Source organism: Ambystoma mexicanum, unplaced genomic scaffold, assembly GCF_040938575.1.
Source record: "Ambystoma mexicanum isolate Mex_15411 unplaced genomic scaffold, UKY_AmexF1_1 Mex_scaf56, whole genome shotgun sequence".
Taxonomy (NCBI): domain Eukaryota; kingdom Metazoa; phylum Chordata; class Amphibia; order Caudata; family Ambystomatidae; genus Ambystoma; species Ambystoma mexicanum.
Genome location: NW_027182473.1, coordinates 135715 through 155084, shown reverse-complemented (window position 1 = coordinate 155084; position 19370 = coordinate 135715). Strand labels below are relative to the sequence as shown.

General features: G+C 57.4%; 1 long non-coding RNA gene across 3 annotated transcripts in view; it reads right to left on the bottom strand.

The window, feature by feature from the left end:
* Positions 1 to 19370, bottom strand: part of LOC138562527 (uncharacterized) — a 173500-nt gene that overhangs the window by 31583 nt on the left and 122547 nt on the right. For 2 of the 3 annotated variants that reach the window (XR_011299337.1, XR_011299338.1), the window contains 2 exons: positions 1673 to 1699; positions 453 to 479 (listed from right to left, as the gene is read on the bottom strand). This is a non-coding gene — a long non-coding RNA (uncharacterized lncRNA). The remainder of the gene's footprint in view (positions 1 to 452; positions 480 to 1672; positions 1700 to 19370) is intronic. The other variant, XR_011299339.1, reaches the window with a different exon arrangement.

The window sequence follows — 19370 nt, the reverse complement described above, 5'->3', positions numbered from 1 at the left end:
CCCTGCATGCTATGCTGCTGAAGGGTACTTTCAGTGCCTCTGATGTGCAGTAACATCAGATATGAGACCAGTTACTGGACCCCGTTTATGTGTCGTGTCAATGCGGCGTGACATGAGAGGAGGTGTATGGGGAAAAAGGTTGTCGATCTGGTCTGTGGGGGTGTGGAAACCCCAGTGTGTGAGTATTGGGAAGAGGGAGGATGGATCTGGGCTAATGTCTTTCAGACCTGCTCTCAAAATATATTTATTTCAGGTTTTGTGTCTCTCCACTGTAAACACCAGGCAATTAATGAACTGCATTTGAAGAGATCGGCTAAATAGGAAACAAAGATACTGGCCCAATGTGAGCCTTGACCCTGAGTAAGGCTTCTATTTTAAGAGTACAGCACATTATCCATATTTATATCATCAGGAATATGGCAAGATTTGGGGTAATGAAAATGAGTACTAACCAACACCACCCTTGTTGTTCTTGTCACCTGCAGGGGACAAAAGTACACAGTAGAATCTGTCTGTTTCTTTCTAAATTGTTATTCTCTTGATTACTAATGGATGTCACTAATAGCAGCTCAGTTAGTTCAGAAAGCAAATGTATACATTTTTTTCATTGACTGAGTAAGAAATCCAATGGGAAACATGCATCTCTTCCTGACATGTGCTTAAACCATACTTATTTTGAGGCTGATTTACCTTTCCTACTGTCAGGTCTTTAGTGTTGAATGAAAAAGGCCACTGAGTGTGCAGAGATGAGAGAGATACAACTTAGAATCATAAGAGTAATCTCCACATATGAGTCATGAACCTATGAGGGGTTCTACTTGCTACTGGGTCGTAAGCCAGATTTGGGGAGCAACATGAGGTCCTGCGCATGCCGCATCTACAAGGACACAGCGATCCTTGTGATCATGTTTGTAGAATGACGCCCGTACGTTTATGAATACACAGAGGGCACAAGTATATGGCCTTAACTGCGACCGCATGTTTAATACAACCTAGTCCCTGGTGAGATCGGAGTCATGCATCAGCCGTGAGGACAGAAGAACTCAGTGTTCCTCTGATCAACTCAGAAGCCCTGGAAGGTGAGATCTCAACTATAGTGCAGGAAACAGAAGAGGAAACAGGGGTGGGGGGGCAGGACCCCAACAAGTGTAGTGTATCAGAGAACACAATGCTGCCCTTGAGCAGGTGCAGATTTCCTGCTCTCTGGTAACGTCCACACCCCCGCATGCTAAGCTGCTGAAGGTTACTTTCAGTGCCTCTGATGTGCAGTAACATCAGATATGAGACCAGTTACTGGACCCCGTTTATGTGTCGTGTCAATGCGGCGTGACATGAGAGGAGGTGTATGGGGAAAAAGGTTGTCGATCTGGTCTGTGGGGGTGTGGAAACCCCAGTGTGTGAGTATTGGGAAGAGGGAGGATCGATCTGGGCTAATGTCTTTCAGACCTGCTCTCAAAATATATTTATTTCGAGTTTTGTGTCTCTCCACTGTAAACACCAGGCAATTAATGAACTGCATTTGAAGAGATCGGCTAAATAGGAAACAAAGATATTGGCCCAATGTGAGCCTTGACCCCCAAGTGAGGCTTCTATTTTAAGAGTACAGCACATTATCCATATTTATATCATCAGGAATATGGCAAGATTCGGGGTAATGAAAATTACTACTTACCAACACCACCCTTGTTGTTCTTGTTACCTGCAGGGGACAAAAGTACACGGTAGAATCTGTCTGTTTCTTTCTAAATTGTTATTCTCTTGATTACTAATGTATGTCACTAATAGCAGCTCAGTTAGTTCAGAAAGCAAATGTATACATTTTTTTCATTGACTGAGTAAGAAATCCAGTGGGAAACATGTATGTCTTCCTGACATGTGCTTAAACCATACTTATTTTGAGGCTGATTCACCTTTCTTACTGTCAGGTCTTTAGTGTTGAATGAAAAAGGCCACTGAGTGTGCAGAGATGAGAGACATACAACTTAGAATCATAAAAGTAATCTCCACATGAGTCATGAACCTATGAGGGGTTCTACTTGCTACTGGGTCCTAAACCAGAATTGGGGAGCAACATGAGGTCCTGCGCATGCCGCATCTACAAGGACACAGAGATCCTTGTGATCATGTTTGTAGAATGACGCCCGTACGTTTATGAATACACAGAGGGCACAAGTATATGGCCTTAACTGTGCCCGCATGTTTTATATAACCTAGCCCCTGGTGAGATCGGAGTCATACGTCAGCTGTGAGCACAGAATAACTCAGTGCTCCTCTGATCAACTCAGAAGCACTGGAACATGAGATCTCAACTATAGTCCAGGAAACAGGTGGGGAAATGGGGGGGGGCCCAGGACCCCACCAAGTGCAGTGTATCGGAGAACACAATACTGCCCTTGAGCAGGTGCAGATTTCCTCCTCTCTGGTAACTTCCACACCCCTGCATGCTAAGATGCTGATGGGTACTTTCAATGCCTCTGATGTGCAGTAACATCAGATATGAGACCAGTTACTGGACCCCGTTGTGTGTGTGCTGGTGTAGTGGTCCCCGCTGCGTGCGTGTCAGGACTGCGTCATGACGCTGTAATAATAAAAGGGGCTCTGCTGGCACCGCAAAGGCAGAACAGCAGAGCCCCAGGAATTGGAAACTGTGTCTGTGCATTTGTGGGTTGTGGGCCTGCCACGTGGTCGTGGCCTCTTGTGCAATGCGGCCCAAGTGCCCTCGGAGCCGCGGCTGTGGGAGACTGGGGGTGACACCCCCACACTGTGAGGCTTGCGTCCGGTGGCACCGGGCATCGTAGGGTGCTCCCCTGCTCCAGGTTCACCGGCTGTTCCCTGGTGCGCCTATCTTGTCAGGTGATTCGGACAACATCTGTGGGCTGCCCCGGAGACCGGAGGCTGCCCACAACACTGGCGATGAGGTCGCGCCCGCAAGCTGGTGATTGTGGTGGGCGGAAGAACGGACCCGCGCACACGGCCGCAATCGGCGGCCGTGTAGGAGAGGCACGTGGGGGCCGCAGGATTGCGGGTGGCCCGGGGCCTGCTGCGGTCCTCCTGCGCTGGTCGCCTGGTGCCCGCGGCGGTGCTGCGGAAGGCGGAGTCATGCAGCTGGACGAGCATAGGGCGACCGTCCCGCCCGGTGGAGCACAATAAGCGGGTGGTGTTTGGCCCGCGATAGGAGCTGGAGGGGGCCCGCACCGCGAACAAAGGAAAGGGGCGTGGCCTGGAGCTCCGGCCCGTGAGTCGCCTGCGAGCCTCATCAGAAGACCTGCTTTGTTCCCCCAGGCACCAACGGGGAAGAGCGAGAAGGGGCATGGCCTACCTGCGAGCCCCGCAAACATAGGAAAGAGGGCGGGGCCAGGTCCCTGCTTCACCTGCAGAGCCTGAAAGAGGGATTCCCACGCCCGGGCCGCTGTGGTGAACGGCCTAGCTGTTAGGGAGAATTCTCTGTTTAGGCTGAATTTCCTAACCTAGTGAGTCCCCCAGCAGCTTTGCTGGATTTCTGGAGTTTGTTTTTTTCCATCCTGCCAAGAGTGAGACTCTTTTCCTCCCACTCTTGGACATGTATGTGTGTAATTCCTTTGAATGTCAATGTGTTCTATGGGCTATGGGGTCTTTTACTCCATAGGGTCTCATATGTTTTTCTATGTGTGTTACACCGCACCCTATGTGCCGTAACACTGGGGCGTCCTAGCGGACCTCCACCATAGACTCCATACCCGGGGACTGACTACTGTCTCCCCGGGCATGTAAAGTCACCATTGGCTTTACTAGACCTAAATTTACTAACAGAACTAGTACAAACCATCTTATTGTGGACGTACTAGTAGGCGTAATTCGATTACTCCTGGATCTGTTACTCGAGGGGGCACTGTCCCGTCCCCCCTCGTCGAGTTTTGGCTGGTGGCAGTGGAAACTACTTGTTATGTCCGACCCCGAACATAACCCTATGGGATTCGTCCCATTGTTGGAGATTGATACTTTGCCTCGTTAATCTCTAACGTACCACCGGTCTACTTATCTTAAATAAGTTTATCGGATGGTATTTTCTGCCAGAACTCGGTTTATAAAATGGCGTCTGTGTTCGTCTCTGTGACTCCTAAACCAAAGGTTGAGCCCTTTGTTCCACTTTTGGCGGGCCTCTGTACAGAGACCCTCCAAAGTGGTGCCATTCTGTCTGGGTTACCACAGGGGTGCGGGAGGGGGTTTAGGCACCCTGGACCGAGTTGCCTTGCCAACTCCGGTCGCACTCTGGAGTGATTGGCCCAAGTGGTGAGCCTCCCCGCTCACCACTTAGCGAGTGTTGATTGACAGCATGGCTGAATAAATGGGGGTTTTCTGCATAAAAGCAGGGCTTTTGGGACTGGATCTTCAGAAGTCGCCACAGGACCTAAGAATCCGACGAGGGTAACGCTGAGCCGACCTGCACGACGACACCTCCGGTGGAGCCCTGCGGAACCGACTCACCACTTCCCGACGACAGAGGAGATCTCCCTGCCGGAGAGTCTCTTCCCCTGACTGGTGGGAACAACCAGTCCCCTTTGCTTTTTATTCGCCTCAGGACACAGTGGTCGAATTGCCCGTGCAGAGCCCCTCGGCAACCGGATAGCCACTACCCCCGCACCACGACCAAAAGGTGGTGCCTTGTGACGGAGCACTCCGCGGCTGGTCTCTTCCCTGGTGGTGCACCGGACTTCACTTTTCTTCGACGGCGAGATCATCTCTACTCTTGGCAAAGACCCGACGTGCATCCACCACCAGGAACAACTGCCCCCGCCGGAGCTGCCCTCCACAACAAGGTACCGTGTCCGCCGGGCTTCCCTTTCGATCGGTTCGAGTGAGGTGTCTTAATCCTCTCCTTTCGTTGGGTCGCCCCCAAGCTTTTCTCATTTATTGTTCTGAACTGGTTCAATTTGCCGATAACAATTTGCTACAAGGACTTGAAGGCCTCTCCACTAAAGACTTTTTGGGACATATCGCCTTGCCTCTCTCCGAGTGGGCCTGGCCTCTGAACTTTACTCTCTATTGTGATTCCTGCCTTCCTGCCTTGCATTTTACCCGTGAAGTATTGAACTGTGTTGATTTCGTAACCTGCCTATCTTTTTCTCTCCCGTCCTAACTAATATTAGAGTGCCATCTAGGTTGAGGTATACACCTCTGTCTGTAAATAAGTGGTGCCGGTAGAGCCTAGACTTGTCGAAATATTGCTAGGGGGATTGATCGTTTCTTCTTCGTAGAGTAATTGTGTTTGATTTGTTTGCCGTGAAAGTGCCATAGTGTTTTTGATAGATGTTTCATTATAAATAAATACCTTAATATCTTTACATTAAGCCTCGTTGCGTGTTTGCTTGTCTTGCTGTGAAGAATTGCCCTATTTTTTATACTCCACATACTGCTCAACTCTTCTTGAGGGAAGTCTGACTGCTCAGCCACAGCTACCAAGTGAATCTGTGTGGTACAGACTGCTACCAAGCGGGTTAACCGCCAAACACCTGTAGTCCTCAATCTTTTGCAGTGGTCCCAGAGGGAACTGCACAGGTTTCCACCTAACACTAGCTGCAAGTAAAGGATAGCCCTTCCACATATGGGCCTACAAAAAAACGGACATTGCCCCTCCACAGGCCGCATTTGTGCCAAGCCCTGGGGGTCTCGGCTCCACCTGGAGTGCTTGTGCGCCCCTGGGCAGGAAGAACGTGGGCATTCAAAGGGGTGAACATTGTGGTGGGGACACCCTGTTTGTCACCAGCCACGGCAGGCACTCATCAACACCGGTAATTGCACCCGGCATCCTCACCTGCATTCAGCATGTCGGACGACGAGGGAGTATGTCGGGGTCAGCTGGCACCAATACCCTATCTTGATGTCCTGGGTGTGCCGGCAAGTCTGGGGGCCCGGTGGGTGGCCTGGGTGGAGAACCTGGAGCTGTACTTCGCGGCAATGGAGATCAAAGACGCAGCCAAACGTCCAAAACTCCTATACTCTGCCGGACTGGCCGTTCAGAGGATGTTTAAGACATTTAGGCCCCGAGATCAGCCATCGCAGCCCTGAATGAGTATTTCAGACCCATGGTCAACAGGGACTATGAATGGTTCAGGATGAGGTCTGCGAGGCAGTTCCTGAACTTACTGAACTTTAGATTGTAGTGAGGGTTTAATAAAGGTATGTACACATAGTCCCGGTTGCCATTATGGAGGGACATCTTGAGGCCGATTCATGGAATAATTAGCGCGGCGCAAGTGGGCAAAAACGTGCGAATCGCAGTGGAATAGCGAAAATCGCAGTGAACGTGCGAAAATCGCACGAAAAGCAGCGCACGTCGATTCATGGAAGGCCGTGCGCGAGAAAACCAGCGGATGTGCGAAAAAAAAGTGCGCGGCGCACGTTGGCGCACGTTGGCGCACAGGCCATCTAACAGCGTGCGCCAGGTCACAGCGAAAATCGCACAGGCCACAGCGAAATTCGCACATAGCGCGGCGCACGCAATAAAAGTAGGCGGAACACGGGCGTAACACTCGGAATGGGGAACAACTTGCCAAAACGTGGGCGTCACGGGGGAAGTACAGGGCACAAGTGCGCGGAACGCCCACACGCTCGCCTACAACACGTATTCATGGAATAGAATAGGGGAAAAAAGCGCACGCTCAAACCAGCGCACAGGCACAAACACGACCGCCACAAGAAAGGAGGCGGTAGCGTCTCTGCGGCTGTAAGAAATGTGCGCCAAAAGGTGCGCCAACAAATAGCACCTATATACTGCCATGATGAATGTCCCATACTGTGGCCCTCCAGGAAAAATGACGTGCAAAGGGGTACCCACAAACACGGACACCCGCTGACAAAAAATACGTGTGCATGTATACCGGGGTGCGCGGGAAGTGTCACACGCGATTTGCAGGGTACGTGCATCACAGGGGTTCGCGTGAAGTTATTCACACGATCGGGCCTGGGGGAGCGGGCTACGTGTATTACAGGGGTTCGCGTGAAGTTCCTCACGCGATCGGGCCTGGGGGAGCGGGCTACGTGTATTACAGGGGTTCGCGTGAAGTTCCTCACGCGATCGGGCCTGGGGGAGCGGGCTACGTGTATTACAGGGGTTCGCGTGAAGTTCCTCACGCGATCGGGCCTGGGGGAGCGGGCTACGTGTATTTCAGGGGTTCGCGTGAAGTTCCACACGCGATCGGGCCTGGGGGAGCGGGCTACGTGTATTACAGGGGTTCGCGTGAAGTTCCACACGCGATCGGGCCTGGGGGAGCGGGCTACGTGTATTACAGGGGTTCGCGTGAAGTTCCTCACGCGATCGGGCCTGGGGGAGCGTGCTACGTGTATTTCAGGGGTTCGCGTGAAGTTTCACACGCGAATAGCCTGGGCGCGTGAATTTGAGGGGTGCGCGGGAAGTTCCACACGCGATCGGGCCTGGGGGAGCGGGCTACGTGTATTACAGGGGTTCGCGTGAAGTTCCTCACGCGATCGGGCCTGGGGGAGCGGGCTACGTGTATTTCAGGGGTTCGCGTGAAGTTTCACACGCGAATAGCCTGGGCGCGTGAATTTGAGGGGTGCGCGGGAAGTTCCTCACGCGATCGGGCCTGGGGGAGCGGGCTACGTGTATTACAGGGGTTCGCGGGAAGTTCCACATGCGAATAGCCTGGACGCGTGTATTTCAGGGGTTCGCGGGAAGTTCCACACGCGAATAGCCTGGGCGCGTGTATTTCAGGGGTGCGCGGGAAGTTCCACACGCGAATAGGCTGGGCGCGTGTATTTCAGGGGTGCGCGGGAAGTTCCACACGCGAATAGGCTGGGCGCGTGTATTTCAGGGGTTTGCGGGAAGTTCCACAAGCGAATAGCCTGGGCGCGTGAATTTGAGGGGTGCGTGGGAAGTTCCACACGCGAATAGCCTGGGCGCGTGTATTTCAGGGGTGCGCGGGGAGTTCCACACGCGAATAGCCTGGGCCCGTGTATTTCAGGGGTGCGCGGGTAGTTCCACACGCGAATAGGCTGGGCGCGTGTATTTCAGGGGTTCGCGGGAAGTTCCACACGCGAATAGCCTGGGCCCGTGTATTTCAGGGGTGCGCGGGAAGTTCCACACGCGAATAGCCTGGGCGCGTGTATTTCAGGGGTGCGCGGGAAGTTCCACACGCGAATAGCCTGGGCGCGTGTATTTCAGGGGTGCGCGGGAAGTTTTACACGCGAATAGCCTGGGCGCGTGTATTTCAGGGGTGCGCGGGAAGTTTTACACGCGAATAGCCTGGGCGCGTGTATTTCAGGGGTGCGCGGGAAGTTTTACACGCGATTTCTGCACGGTACGTGTATTTCAGGGGTGCCGGGGAGTCCCACATGTGATTTGACAGTGTGGGTCCTCCCAGGTGTACCCTGTACACCCTCCACGGCCCCTGCAGGCAGCCCACACCACAGGGGACTACCCTGCATCCCTGGTCATGTCCCGCAGGCAGCCCACCCAACATGGGCATGCCCCCCAGCAAAGGCACATGTCTCCTTGAACACCAACACATGTCCCCTTGCACCCCCACCCCCCAGCACTGTGGGGCACATGCCAGCAGTCCCCCACCCATGTCCAACTCATGTCCCCCACCACCCCCACCCCCCAGCACTGTGGGGCACCTGCCAGTAGGCCCCCACCCATGTCCAACTCATGTCTCCCACCACCCCCACCCCCCAGCCACCAGGGTCACCCTCCACCAGGGCCCCACTCATGTCTCCCACCACCCCCACCCCCCAGCACTGTGGGGCACCTGCCAGCAGGCCCCCACCCATGTCCAACTCATGTCTCCCACCACCCCCACCCCCCAGCACTGTGGGGCACCTGCCAGCAGTCCCCCACCCATGTCCAACTCATGTCCCCCACCACCCCCACCCCCCAGCACTGTGGGGCACCTGCCAGTAGGCCCACACCCATGTCCAACTCATGTCTCCCACCACCCCCACCCCCCAGCACTGTGGGGCACCTGCCAGCAGGCCCCCACCCATGTCCAACTCATGTCTCCCACCACCCCCACCCCCCAGCCACCAGGGTCACCCTCCACCAGGGCCCCACTCATGTCTCCCACCACCCCCACCCCCCAGCACTGTGGGGCACCTGCCAGCAGGCCCCCACCCATGTCCAACTCATGTCTCCCACCACCCCCACCCCCCAGCACTGTGGGGCACCTGCCAGCAGTCCCCCACCCATGTCCAACTCATGTTCCCCACCACCCCCACCCCCCAGCACTGTGGGGCACCTGCCAGTAGGCCCACACCCATGTCCAACTCATGTCTCCCACCACCCCCACCCCCCAGCACTGTGGGGCACCTGCCAGTAGGCCCCACCCATGTCCAACTCATGTCTCCCACCACCCCCACCCCCCAGCACTGTGGGGCACCTGCCAGCAGGCCCCCACCCATGTCCAACTCATGTCTCCCACCACCCCGACCCCCCAGCCACCAGGGTCACCCTCCACCAGGGCCCCACTCATGTCTCCCACCACCCCCACCCCCCAGCACTGTGGGGCACCTGCCAGCAGGCCCCCACCCATGTCCAACTCATGTCTCCCACCACCCCCACCCCCCAGCACTGTGGGGCACCTGCCAGCAGTCCCCCACCCATGTCCAACTCATGTCCCCCACCACCCCCACCCCCCAGCACTGTGGGGCACCTGCCAGTAGGCCCACACCCATGTCCAACTCATGTCTCCCACCACCCCCACCCCCCAGCACTGTGGGGCACCTGCCAGTAGGCCCCCACCCATGTCCAACTCATGTCTCCCACCACCCCCACCCCCCAGCACTGTGGGGCACCTGCCAGCAGGCCCCCACCCATGTCCAACTCATGTCTCCCACCACCCCCACCCCCCAGCCACCAGGGTCACCCTCCACCAGGGCCCCACTCATGTCTCCCACCACCCCCACCCCCCAGCACTGTGGGGCACCTGCCAGCAGGCCCCCACCCATGTCCAACTCATGTCTCCCACCACCCCCACCCCCCAGCACTGTGGGGCACCTGCCAGCAGTCCCCCACCCATGTCCAACTCATGTCTCCCACCACCCCCACCCCCCAGCACTGTGGGGCACCTGCCAGCAGGCCCCCACCCATGTCCAACTCATGTCTCCCACCACCCCCACCCCCCAGCCACCAGGGTCACCCTCCACCAGGGCCCCACTCATGTCTCCCACCACCCCCACCCCCCAGCACTGTGGGGCACCTGCCAGCAGGCCCCCACCCATGTCCAACTCATGTCTCCCACCACCCCCACCCCCCAGCACTGTGGGGCACCTGCCAGCAGTCCCCCACCCATGTCCAACTCATGTCCCCCACCACCCCCACCCCCCAGCACTGTGGGGCACCTGCCAGTAGGCCCACACCCATGTCCAACTCATGTCTCCCACCACCCCCACCCCCCAGCACTGTGGGGCACCTGCCAGTAGGCCCCCACCCATGTCCAACTCATGTCTCCCACCACCCCCACCCCCCAGCACTGTGGGGCACCTGCCAGCAGGCCCCCACCCATGTCCAACTCATGTCTCCCACCACCCCCACCCCCCAGCCACCAGGGTCACCCTCCACCAGGGCCCCACTCATGTCTCCCACCACCCCCACCCCCCAGCACTGTGGGGCACCTGCCAGCAGGCCCCCACCCATGTCCAACTCATGTCTCCCACCACCCCCACCCCCCAGCACTGTGGGGCACCTGCCAGCAGTCCCCCACCCATGTCCAACTCATGTCCCCCACCACCCCCACCCCCCAGCACTGTGGGGCACCTGCCAGTAGGCCCACACCCATGTCCAACTCATGTCTCCCACCACCCCCACCCCCCAGCACTGTGGGGCACCTGCCAGTAGGCCCCCACCCATGTCCAACTCATGTCTCCCACCACCCCCACCCCCCAGCACTGTGGGGCACCTGCCAGCAGGCCCCCACCCATGTCCAACTCATGTCTCCCACCACCCCCACCCCCCAGCCACCAGGGTCACCCTCCACCAGGGCCCCACTCATGTCTCCCACCACCCCCACCCCCCAGCACTGTGGGGCACCTGCCAGCAGGCCCCCACCCATGTCCAACTCATGTCTCCCACCACCCCCACCCCCCAGCACTGTGGGGCACCTGCCAGCAGTCCCCCACCCATGTCCAACTCATGTCCCCCACCACCCCCACCCCCCAGCACTGTGGGGCACCTGCCAGTAGGCCCACACCCATGTCCAACTCATGTCTCCCACCACCCCCACCCCCCAGCACTGTGGGGCACCTGCCAGCAGGCCCCCACCCATGTCCAACTCATGTCTCCCACCACCCCCACCCCCCAGCACTGTGGGGCACCTGCCAGTAGGCCCCCACCCATGTCCAACTCATGTCTCCCACCACCCCCACCCCCCAGCACTGTGGGGCACCTGCCAGCAGGCCCCCACCCATGTCCAACTCATGTCTCCCACCACCCCCACCCCCCAGCCACCAGGGTCACCCTCCACCAGGGCCCCACTCATGTCTCCCACCACCCCCACCCCCCAGCACTGTGGGGCACCTGCCAGCAGGCCCCCACCCATGTCCAACTCATGTCTCCCACCACCCCCACCCCCCAGCACTGTGGGGCACCTGCCAGCAGTCCCCCACCCATGTCCAACTCATGTCCCCCACCACCCCCACCCCCCCAGCACTGTGGGGCACCTGCCAGTAGGCCCACACCCATGTCCAACTCATGTCTCCCACCACCCCCACCCCCCAGCACTGTGGGGCACCTGCCAGCAGGCCCCCACCCATGTCCAACTCATGTCTCCCACCACCCCCACCCCCCAGCCACCAGGGTCACCCTCCACCAGGGCCCCACTCATGTCTACCACCACCCCCACCCCCCAGCCACCAGGGTCACCCTCCACCAGGCCCCCACTCATGTCTCCCATCACCCCCACACCCCAGCAGTGCAGGGTCACCCTCCACCAGGCCCCCACTCATGTCTCCCACCACCCCCACCCCCCAGCAGTGCAGGCTCAACCTCCACCAGGCCCCCACTCATGTCCCCCTGCACCCCCACCCCCCTGCCACCATGTGCAGCCCCCACCAGGTCCTCACAATCCCCAATCATGTGCGTAATGGTCATCCTCCACAGCCAAAAAGACCTACCAAGTAACCCATTCACCCACATGGAAATGGAAATCACATGTTACACCCCCAATGTACATGAAGCAAATTAACCCATGTCCGTCACACACATATTTTCAAATTGAATGGGAAAACACACAACATGACATGCATGAAACCAATGAGATGAAACCACACAGTGAACAATGGAAAAAAAAATGTATTGAAAAAAATACAAATGCCAAAGAAAGAAAACTAACTACAATGTAAATGTGAAAAAATAAGCTGCATGTCCGCATAAAAACACAAAACTAGAAAATCAAATCAAAAAAATTATGTCCAAAGTGAAATGTAAAAACTCTCCATGCAACAAAGAACTATGTACAAAAATAACAAGGGTCCATCATCACAACTGAACTAAGGAAACCTCCTAAAAAACCTACCTAAAATCAACTATATACAAAAAGTGGAGCAGTGTCCGTCGACTCCAAATAATAATAAGAACGAAAGGAAACCTAAAACTAAAGAACTATATACAAAGGCGGCGGGCAAGTCCAGCGGCTCACTCTGTGGTGTTCCGGGCCAGGGCATCATCGAACTCCTGTTCGATGTCCCGGAGGCGGTCCAGTTCCATGGCCCCGAGGGTCCGCAGGGACGACGCCGTGTCCTCCTCCAACCCCCTGCGGATTGCCTCGAGGCACTCGGCCCGCCTCAGGGCCCTCCGCATGGAGTTCTCCGCCCTGACCATTGTGAGCCGCGCCTCTTCCGCCCGCCGCCGCTCCGCACCTATGGCGTGGCCCAACCGCTGCCACACGGAAGACACTCTCTGTCCTGGGTCCTCCTGCCCTCTGGCCGATGCCTGCCCCTCCGATGTCGAAGGCCCCGAGCCTTCATGGCTCCCACCATCTTGCTGCTGCTGCTGCTCTGCCTCTGCCCGTGCACTGCCTCCTGCTGCCTGCACATCCTCCGCCGGCTGGGGTGCACCTGTTGATGTGGCCACCCCTGCTGGACGTCCGACTCCCGACTGTGGCAGGGATGCCTCCTCCACCAGCCTGGCCGCACTGTCAGAGGCAGCTCCACAGGGCACCCAGGTGACTGATGGGTGGGAAGATGGCACAGAGGACGACTGGCGCGTAGGGGGTCCAGTTGAGGAGGGGGTCGGAGCAAGCCCCATCAGACAGCGGAATCCGGCCTGGGTGACCTGTCCCAGCAGGCTGACGTGGTCAACGAGCCATTCGAGATGACGTGCAGTCTCTCCATGAAAAGACTGCAGGTCACCTCGCATGGCCCGTTGACGCAACGCCACGCCAGCCAGGACAGGCTCAACCCGGTCCTGGATGGCCACGTCCGCAGGCAGAGGAAGGCCAGTTGACGTCAGCTCATCCCCTGCCTGAAAACGGGTCTGGACGTAGGCATCCCTGCTGGTGCAAGATGATGCAGGGACAGGATCGGGGACAGGATTGCACACAGGCACCTCCGCGGCCGCCTGTGCTGCCTCCTGTCCCTGGTCCTGGACTGCACCACTAGCACCAGTGGGATCCCCACCTCCAGACCCCGTCTCTGGTGCTTGCGCGGCCCCCTCCTCCACCAAACCCCCCACCAACCTGGATGACTCTGTGCCATCTTCCCCTGTTGGGCCCTGTGGGGTCCCAGCTGCCCCTTCTGCTGCCGAGGAGTCCAACTGCAACCTCCGCCTCTTGGACCTCCCCCCGGCAGCTGCGGCCTGGGACGCGGCACCGGACTCCTCACTCCCCGACGAGATGACAACACGGGAGGGGAGCCGGGCCTTGCGTCTCCGGCTGGCGGTCGGATCCCCGCCGCTGTGCTCCACAGCACCTTCTCCGCCCTCTTCATCAGTTGACGCTGCAGACAGGGAGAAACAAAACACAGGCATCAGGGCACTGTACAATGGACACATACACGCATGACAGTTGCACATGAGTGGCATTGGCAAACCTCAGACATGTCATCACAATCCCCAACACACATGTCATTGCAACTGGCACACATGAGCCATACCACAGCCATATCGCAACTGCCACCACCATCCCTACACATACAACAGCATCAGCAGCCAAAGGGGAGCCATACATCACATGCAACACAGGAAGTGCACCACACATGTACACACACCACCACACTTGCATGCATGTCTACACCTCTGCCAAGTGTCGCACTGTTCAGACGGGCATCCATGTCACATCTGCCAATCAGGCTTCCACATACCGCTGTCACATGCATCCATGTAGCATCACTGTTGCACCTTTGACAAATACACACACATGCACATGTACACAGTGCTCATACATGCAGCCGAAAACAACATACATGCCTGACATCACGGACATGTCTACTTACATACACATTCATCCAAACATGTGTGCACGCACAACTGCATTTGCCATGCAAGCCCACACACACAAGCACCATCCATGTCTCACACATTACAGCCCTCGCATGTGTCAGCCCCACGGCCCTGTACACCCCCACCCATACTCCACCCCATACAAACAGATGTGCAACCGGCACAATGGGGAATGATCACCACACGCCCTGCTCACAACCAGGATGCATGTACACTCACCGCTCGACTCCAGACGGCTCTGCTTCTCTAGGACCTGGACGTGGAGCGCTGGGGATATGCGTTCCAGGACCCCCATCTGTTCTTCCGACAAGTGGCCCCGGCGCCCCTTGGCATCCGCTGCCTTCAAGAGGCGCCGGGCCTTGTTCAGGGTCCTGGACCTGAAGTCCTCCCAGCGCTTCCTGACATGTTGTAAGTCCCGGACTGCCACCCCCTCCGCGTTGATGGCAGTCACGATGTCTGTCCAGATCCGAGTCCGTCCTTCCTTGTCGGCGCGGGAACTTCCAAAGAGGGCATCATACTGCCCCAGGACTTGCTCCACCAGGACACCAACTTCGGTGGCACTGAAGCTGGTGCCCCTCTGCCTCTCTGGCCGGGGGTTGTCAGTGGTCACAGATGGTGTTAGCCCCGACATGACAACCCCAGAGGCAGGAGTGGGTGGGCAACTGGGTCCTGGGGCTGGGCTGTGGAGCGATGGAATTCCAGTCGGGAGTCTTCTGTTCCAGCAGGGGTGGTCACAGCAACAGCACCCCTGGCTGATGTGCAGGCAGCAAATGGCAGTGCACGTGGGCAGCAGGCAGTCAGGCAGCAGCAGATAGCAGGTGGGAGCGTGCTCGGGGCTCTGGGGGGCAGTAAATCGGCCTTCTGGGCAGGAGCGTGGTCTCCCGTGTGCTCACGCGTGGCCAGCTTGGTACGGAGTGAATTGGCACGTGAAAATCCTGCACGTCAGCGTGAAAACCGAGGAAAGGCCCTTAGCGCGTAAGCGCGTCAGCACGCATACGCGATTCCATTGGACCAAAGGCCCTCAGCGCGTAAGCGCGTCTGTGACGTGACCCGCACGGGTGTTTCCCACACAGCACGTGATGACAGAGCACACGTGGATAGACTGCACGTCAGAGTCTCATCGCGTGTAATTGGACAAAAGTGCGTGTACACGCGATTGGCCTATGTACGTGTATATGAGGTGTGCGCGGACACTTACACACGCAAGTACGTCAGCGCACCTGTATCCCGGTGTACGGCCATTTCCACCAATCACACGCGATGAGACTCTGACGTGCAGTCTTTCCACGTGTGCTCTGTCATCACGTGCTGTGTGGGAAACACCCGTGCGGGTCACGTCACAGACGCGCTTACGCGCTGAGGGCCTTTGGTCCAATGGAATCGCGTATGCGTGCTGACGCGCTTACGCGCTAAGGGCCTTTCCTCGGTTTTCACGCTGACGTGCAGGATTTTCACGTGCCAATTCACTCCGTACCAAGCTGGCCACGCGTGAGCACACGGGAGACCACGCTCCTGCCCAGAAGGCCGATTTACTGCTCCCCAGAGCCCCGAGCACGCTCCCACCTGCTATCTGCTGCTGCCTGACTGCCTGCTGCCCACGTGCACTGCCATTTGCTGCCTGCACATCAGCCAGGGGTGCTGTTGCTGTGACCACCCCTGCTGGAACAGAAGACTCCCGACTGGAATTCCATCGCTCCACAGCCCAGCCCCAGGACCCAGTTGCCCACACACTCCTGCCTCTGGGGTTGTCATGTCGGGGCTAACACCATCTGTGACCACTGACAACCCCCGGCCAGAGAGGCAGAGGGGCACCAGCTTCAGTGCCACCGAAGTTGGTGTCCTGGTGGAGCAAGTCCTGGGGCAGTATGATGCCCTCTTTGGAAGTTCCCGCGCCGACAAGGAAGGACGGACTCGGATCTGGACAGACATCGTGACTGCCATCAACGCGGAGGGGGTGGCAGTCCGGGACTTACAACATGTCAGGAAGCGCTGGGAGGACTTCAGGTCCAGGACCCTGAACAAGGCCCGGCGCCTCTTGAAGGCAGCGGATGCCAAGGGGCGCCGGGGCCACTTGTCGGAAGAACAGATGGGGGTCCTGGAACGCATATCCCCAGCGCTCCACGTCCAGGTCCTAGAGAAGCAGAGCCGTCTGGAGTCGAGCGGTGAGTGTACATGCATCCTGGTTGTGAGCATGGCGTGTGGTGATCATTCCCCATTGTGCCGGTTGCACATCTGTTTGTATGGGGTGGAGTATGGGTGGGGGTGTACAGGGCCGTGGGGCTGACACATGCGAGGGCTGTAATGTGTGAGACATGGATGGTGCTTGTGTGTGTGGGCTTGCATGGCAAATGCAGTTGTGCGTGCACACATGTTTGGATGAATGTGTATGTAAGTAGACATGTCCGTGATGTCAGGCATGTATGTTGTTTTCGGCTGCATGTATGAGCACTGTGTACATGTGCATGTGTGTGTATTTGTCAAAGGTGCAACAGTGATGCTACATGGATGCATGTGACAGCGGTATGTGGAAGCCTGATTGGCAGATGTGACATGGATGCCCGTCTGAACAGTGCGACACTTGGCAGAGGTGTAGACATGCATGCAAGTGTGGTGGTGTGTGTACATGTGTGGTGCACTTCCTGTGTTGCATGTGATGTATGGCTCCCCTTTGGCTGCTGATGCTGTTGTATGTGTAGGGATGGTGGTGGCAGTTGCGATATGGCTGTGGTATGGCTCATGTGTGCCAGTTGCAATGACATGTGTGTTGGGGATTGTGATGACATGTCTGAGGTTTGCCAATGCCACTCATGTGCAACTGTCATGCGTGTATGTGTCCATTGTACAGTGCCCTGATGCCTGTGTTTTGTTTCTCCCTGTCTGCAGCGTCAACTGATGAAGAGGGCGGAGAAGGTGCTGTGGAGCACAGCGGCGGGGATCCGACCGCCAGCCGGAGACGCAAGGCCCGGCTCCCCTCCCGTGTTGTCATCTCGTCGGGGAGTGAGGAGTCCGGTGCCGCGTCCCAGGCCGCAGCTGCCGGGGGGAGGTCCAAGAGGCGGAGGTTGCAGTTGGACTCCTCGGCAGCAGAAGGGGCAGCTGGGACCCCACAGGGCCCAACAGGGGAAGATGGCACAGAGTCATCCAGGTTGGTGGGGGGTTTGGTGGAGGAGGGGGCCGCGCAAGCACCAGAGACGGGGTCTGGAGGTGGGGATCCCACTGGTGCTAGTGGTGCAGTCCAGGACCAGGGACAGGAGGCAGCACAGGCGGCCGCGGAGGTGCCTGTGTGCAATCCTGTCCCCGATCCTGTCCCTGCATCATCTTGCACCAGCAGGGATGCCTACGTCCAGACCCGTTTTCAGGCAGGGGATGAGCTGACGTCAACTGGCCTTCCTCTGCCTGCGGACGTGGCTATCCAGGTCCGGGTTGAGCCTGTCCTGGCTGGTGTGGCGTTGCGTCAACGGGCCATGCGAGGTGACCTGCAGTCTTTTCATGGAGAGACTGCACGTCATCTCGAATGGCTCGTTGACCACGTCAGCCTGCTGGGACAGGTCACCCAGACCGGATTCCTCCGTCTGATGGGGCTTGTTCCGACCCCCTCCTCAACTGGACCCCCTACGCGCCAGTCGTCCTCTGTGCCATCTTCCCACCCATCAGTCACCTGGGTGCCCTGTGGAGCTGCCTCTGACAGTGCGGCCAGGCTGGTGGAGGAGGCATCCCTGCCACAGTCGGGAGTCGGACGTCCAGCAGGGGTGGCCACATCAACAGGTGCACCCCAGCCGGCGGAGGATGTGCAGGCAGCAGGAGGCAGTGCACGGGCAGAGGCAGAGCAGCAGCAGCAGCAAGATGGTGGGAGCCATGAAGGCTCGGGGCCTTCGACATCGGAGGGGCAGGCATCGGCCGGAGGGCAGGAGGACCCAGGACAGAGAGTGTCTTCCGTGTGGCAGCGGTTGGGCCACGCCATAGGTGCGGAGCGGCGGCGGGCGGAAGAGGCGCGGCTCACAATGGTCAGGGCGGAGAACTCCATGCGGAGGGCCCTGAGGCGGGCCGAGTGCCTCGAGGCAATCCGCAGGGGGTTGGAGGAGGACACGGCGTCGTCCCTGCGGACCCTCGGGGCCATGGAACTGGACCGCCTCCGGGACATCGAACAGGAGTTCGATGATGCCCTGGCCCGGAACACCACAGAGTGAGCCGCTGGACTTGCCCGCCGCCTTTGTATATAGTTCTTTAGTTTTAGGTTTCCTTTGTTTTTTCTTATGATTTGGAGTCGACGGACACTGCTCCACTTTTTGTATATAGTTGATATTTAGGTAGGTTTTTTAGGAGGTTTCCTTAGTTCTGTTGTGATGATGGACCCTTGTTATTTTTGTACATAGTTCTTTGTTGCACGGAGAGTTTTGACATTTCACTTTGGACAAAATTTTTTGGATTTGATTTTCTAGTTTTGTGTTTTTATGCGGACATGCAGCTTCTTTTTTCACATTTACATTGTAGTTAGTTTTCTTTCTTTAGCATTCGTATTTTTTTCTAATACATTTTTTTTAACATTGTTCACTGTGTGGTTTCATCTCATTGGTTTCATGCATGTCATGTTGTGTGTTTTCCCATTCAATTGGAAAATATGTGTGTGACGGACATGGGTTCATTTGCTTCATGAACATTGGGGGTGTAACATGTGATTTCCATTTCCATGTGGGTGAATGGGTTACTTGGTAGGGCTTTTTGGCTGTGGAGGCTGACCATTACGCACATTGTGAGGACCTGGTGGGGGCTGCACATGGTGGCAGGGGGGTGGGGGTGGTGGGAGACATGAGTGGGGGCCTGGTGGAGGGTGACCCTGGTGGCTGGGGGGTGGGGGTGGTGGGAGACATGAGTGGGGGCCTGGTGGAGGCTGCCCCTGCACTGCTGGGGGGTGGGGGTGGTGGGAGACATGAGTGGGGGCCTGGTGGAG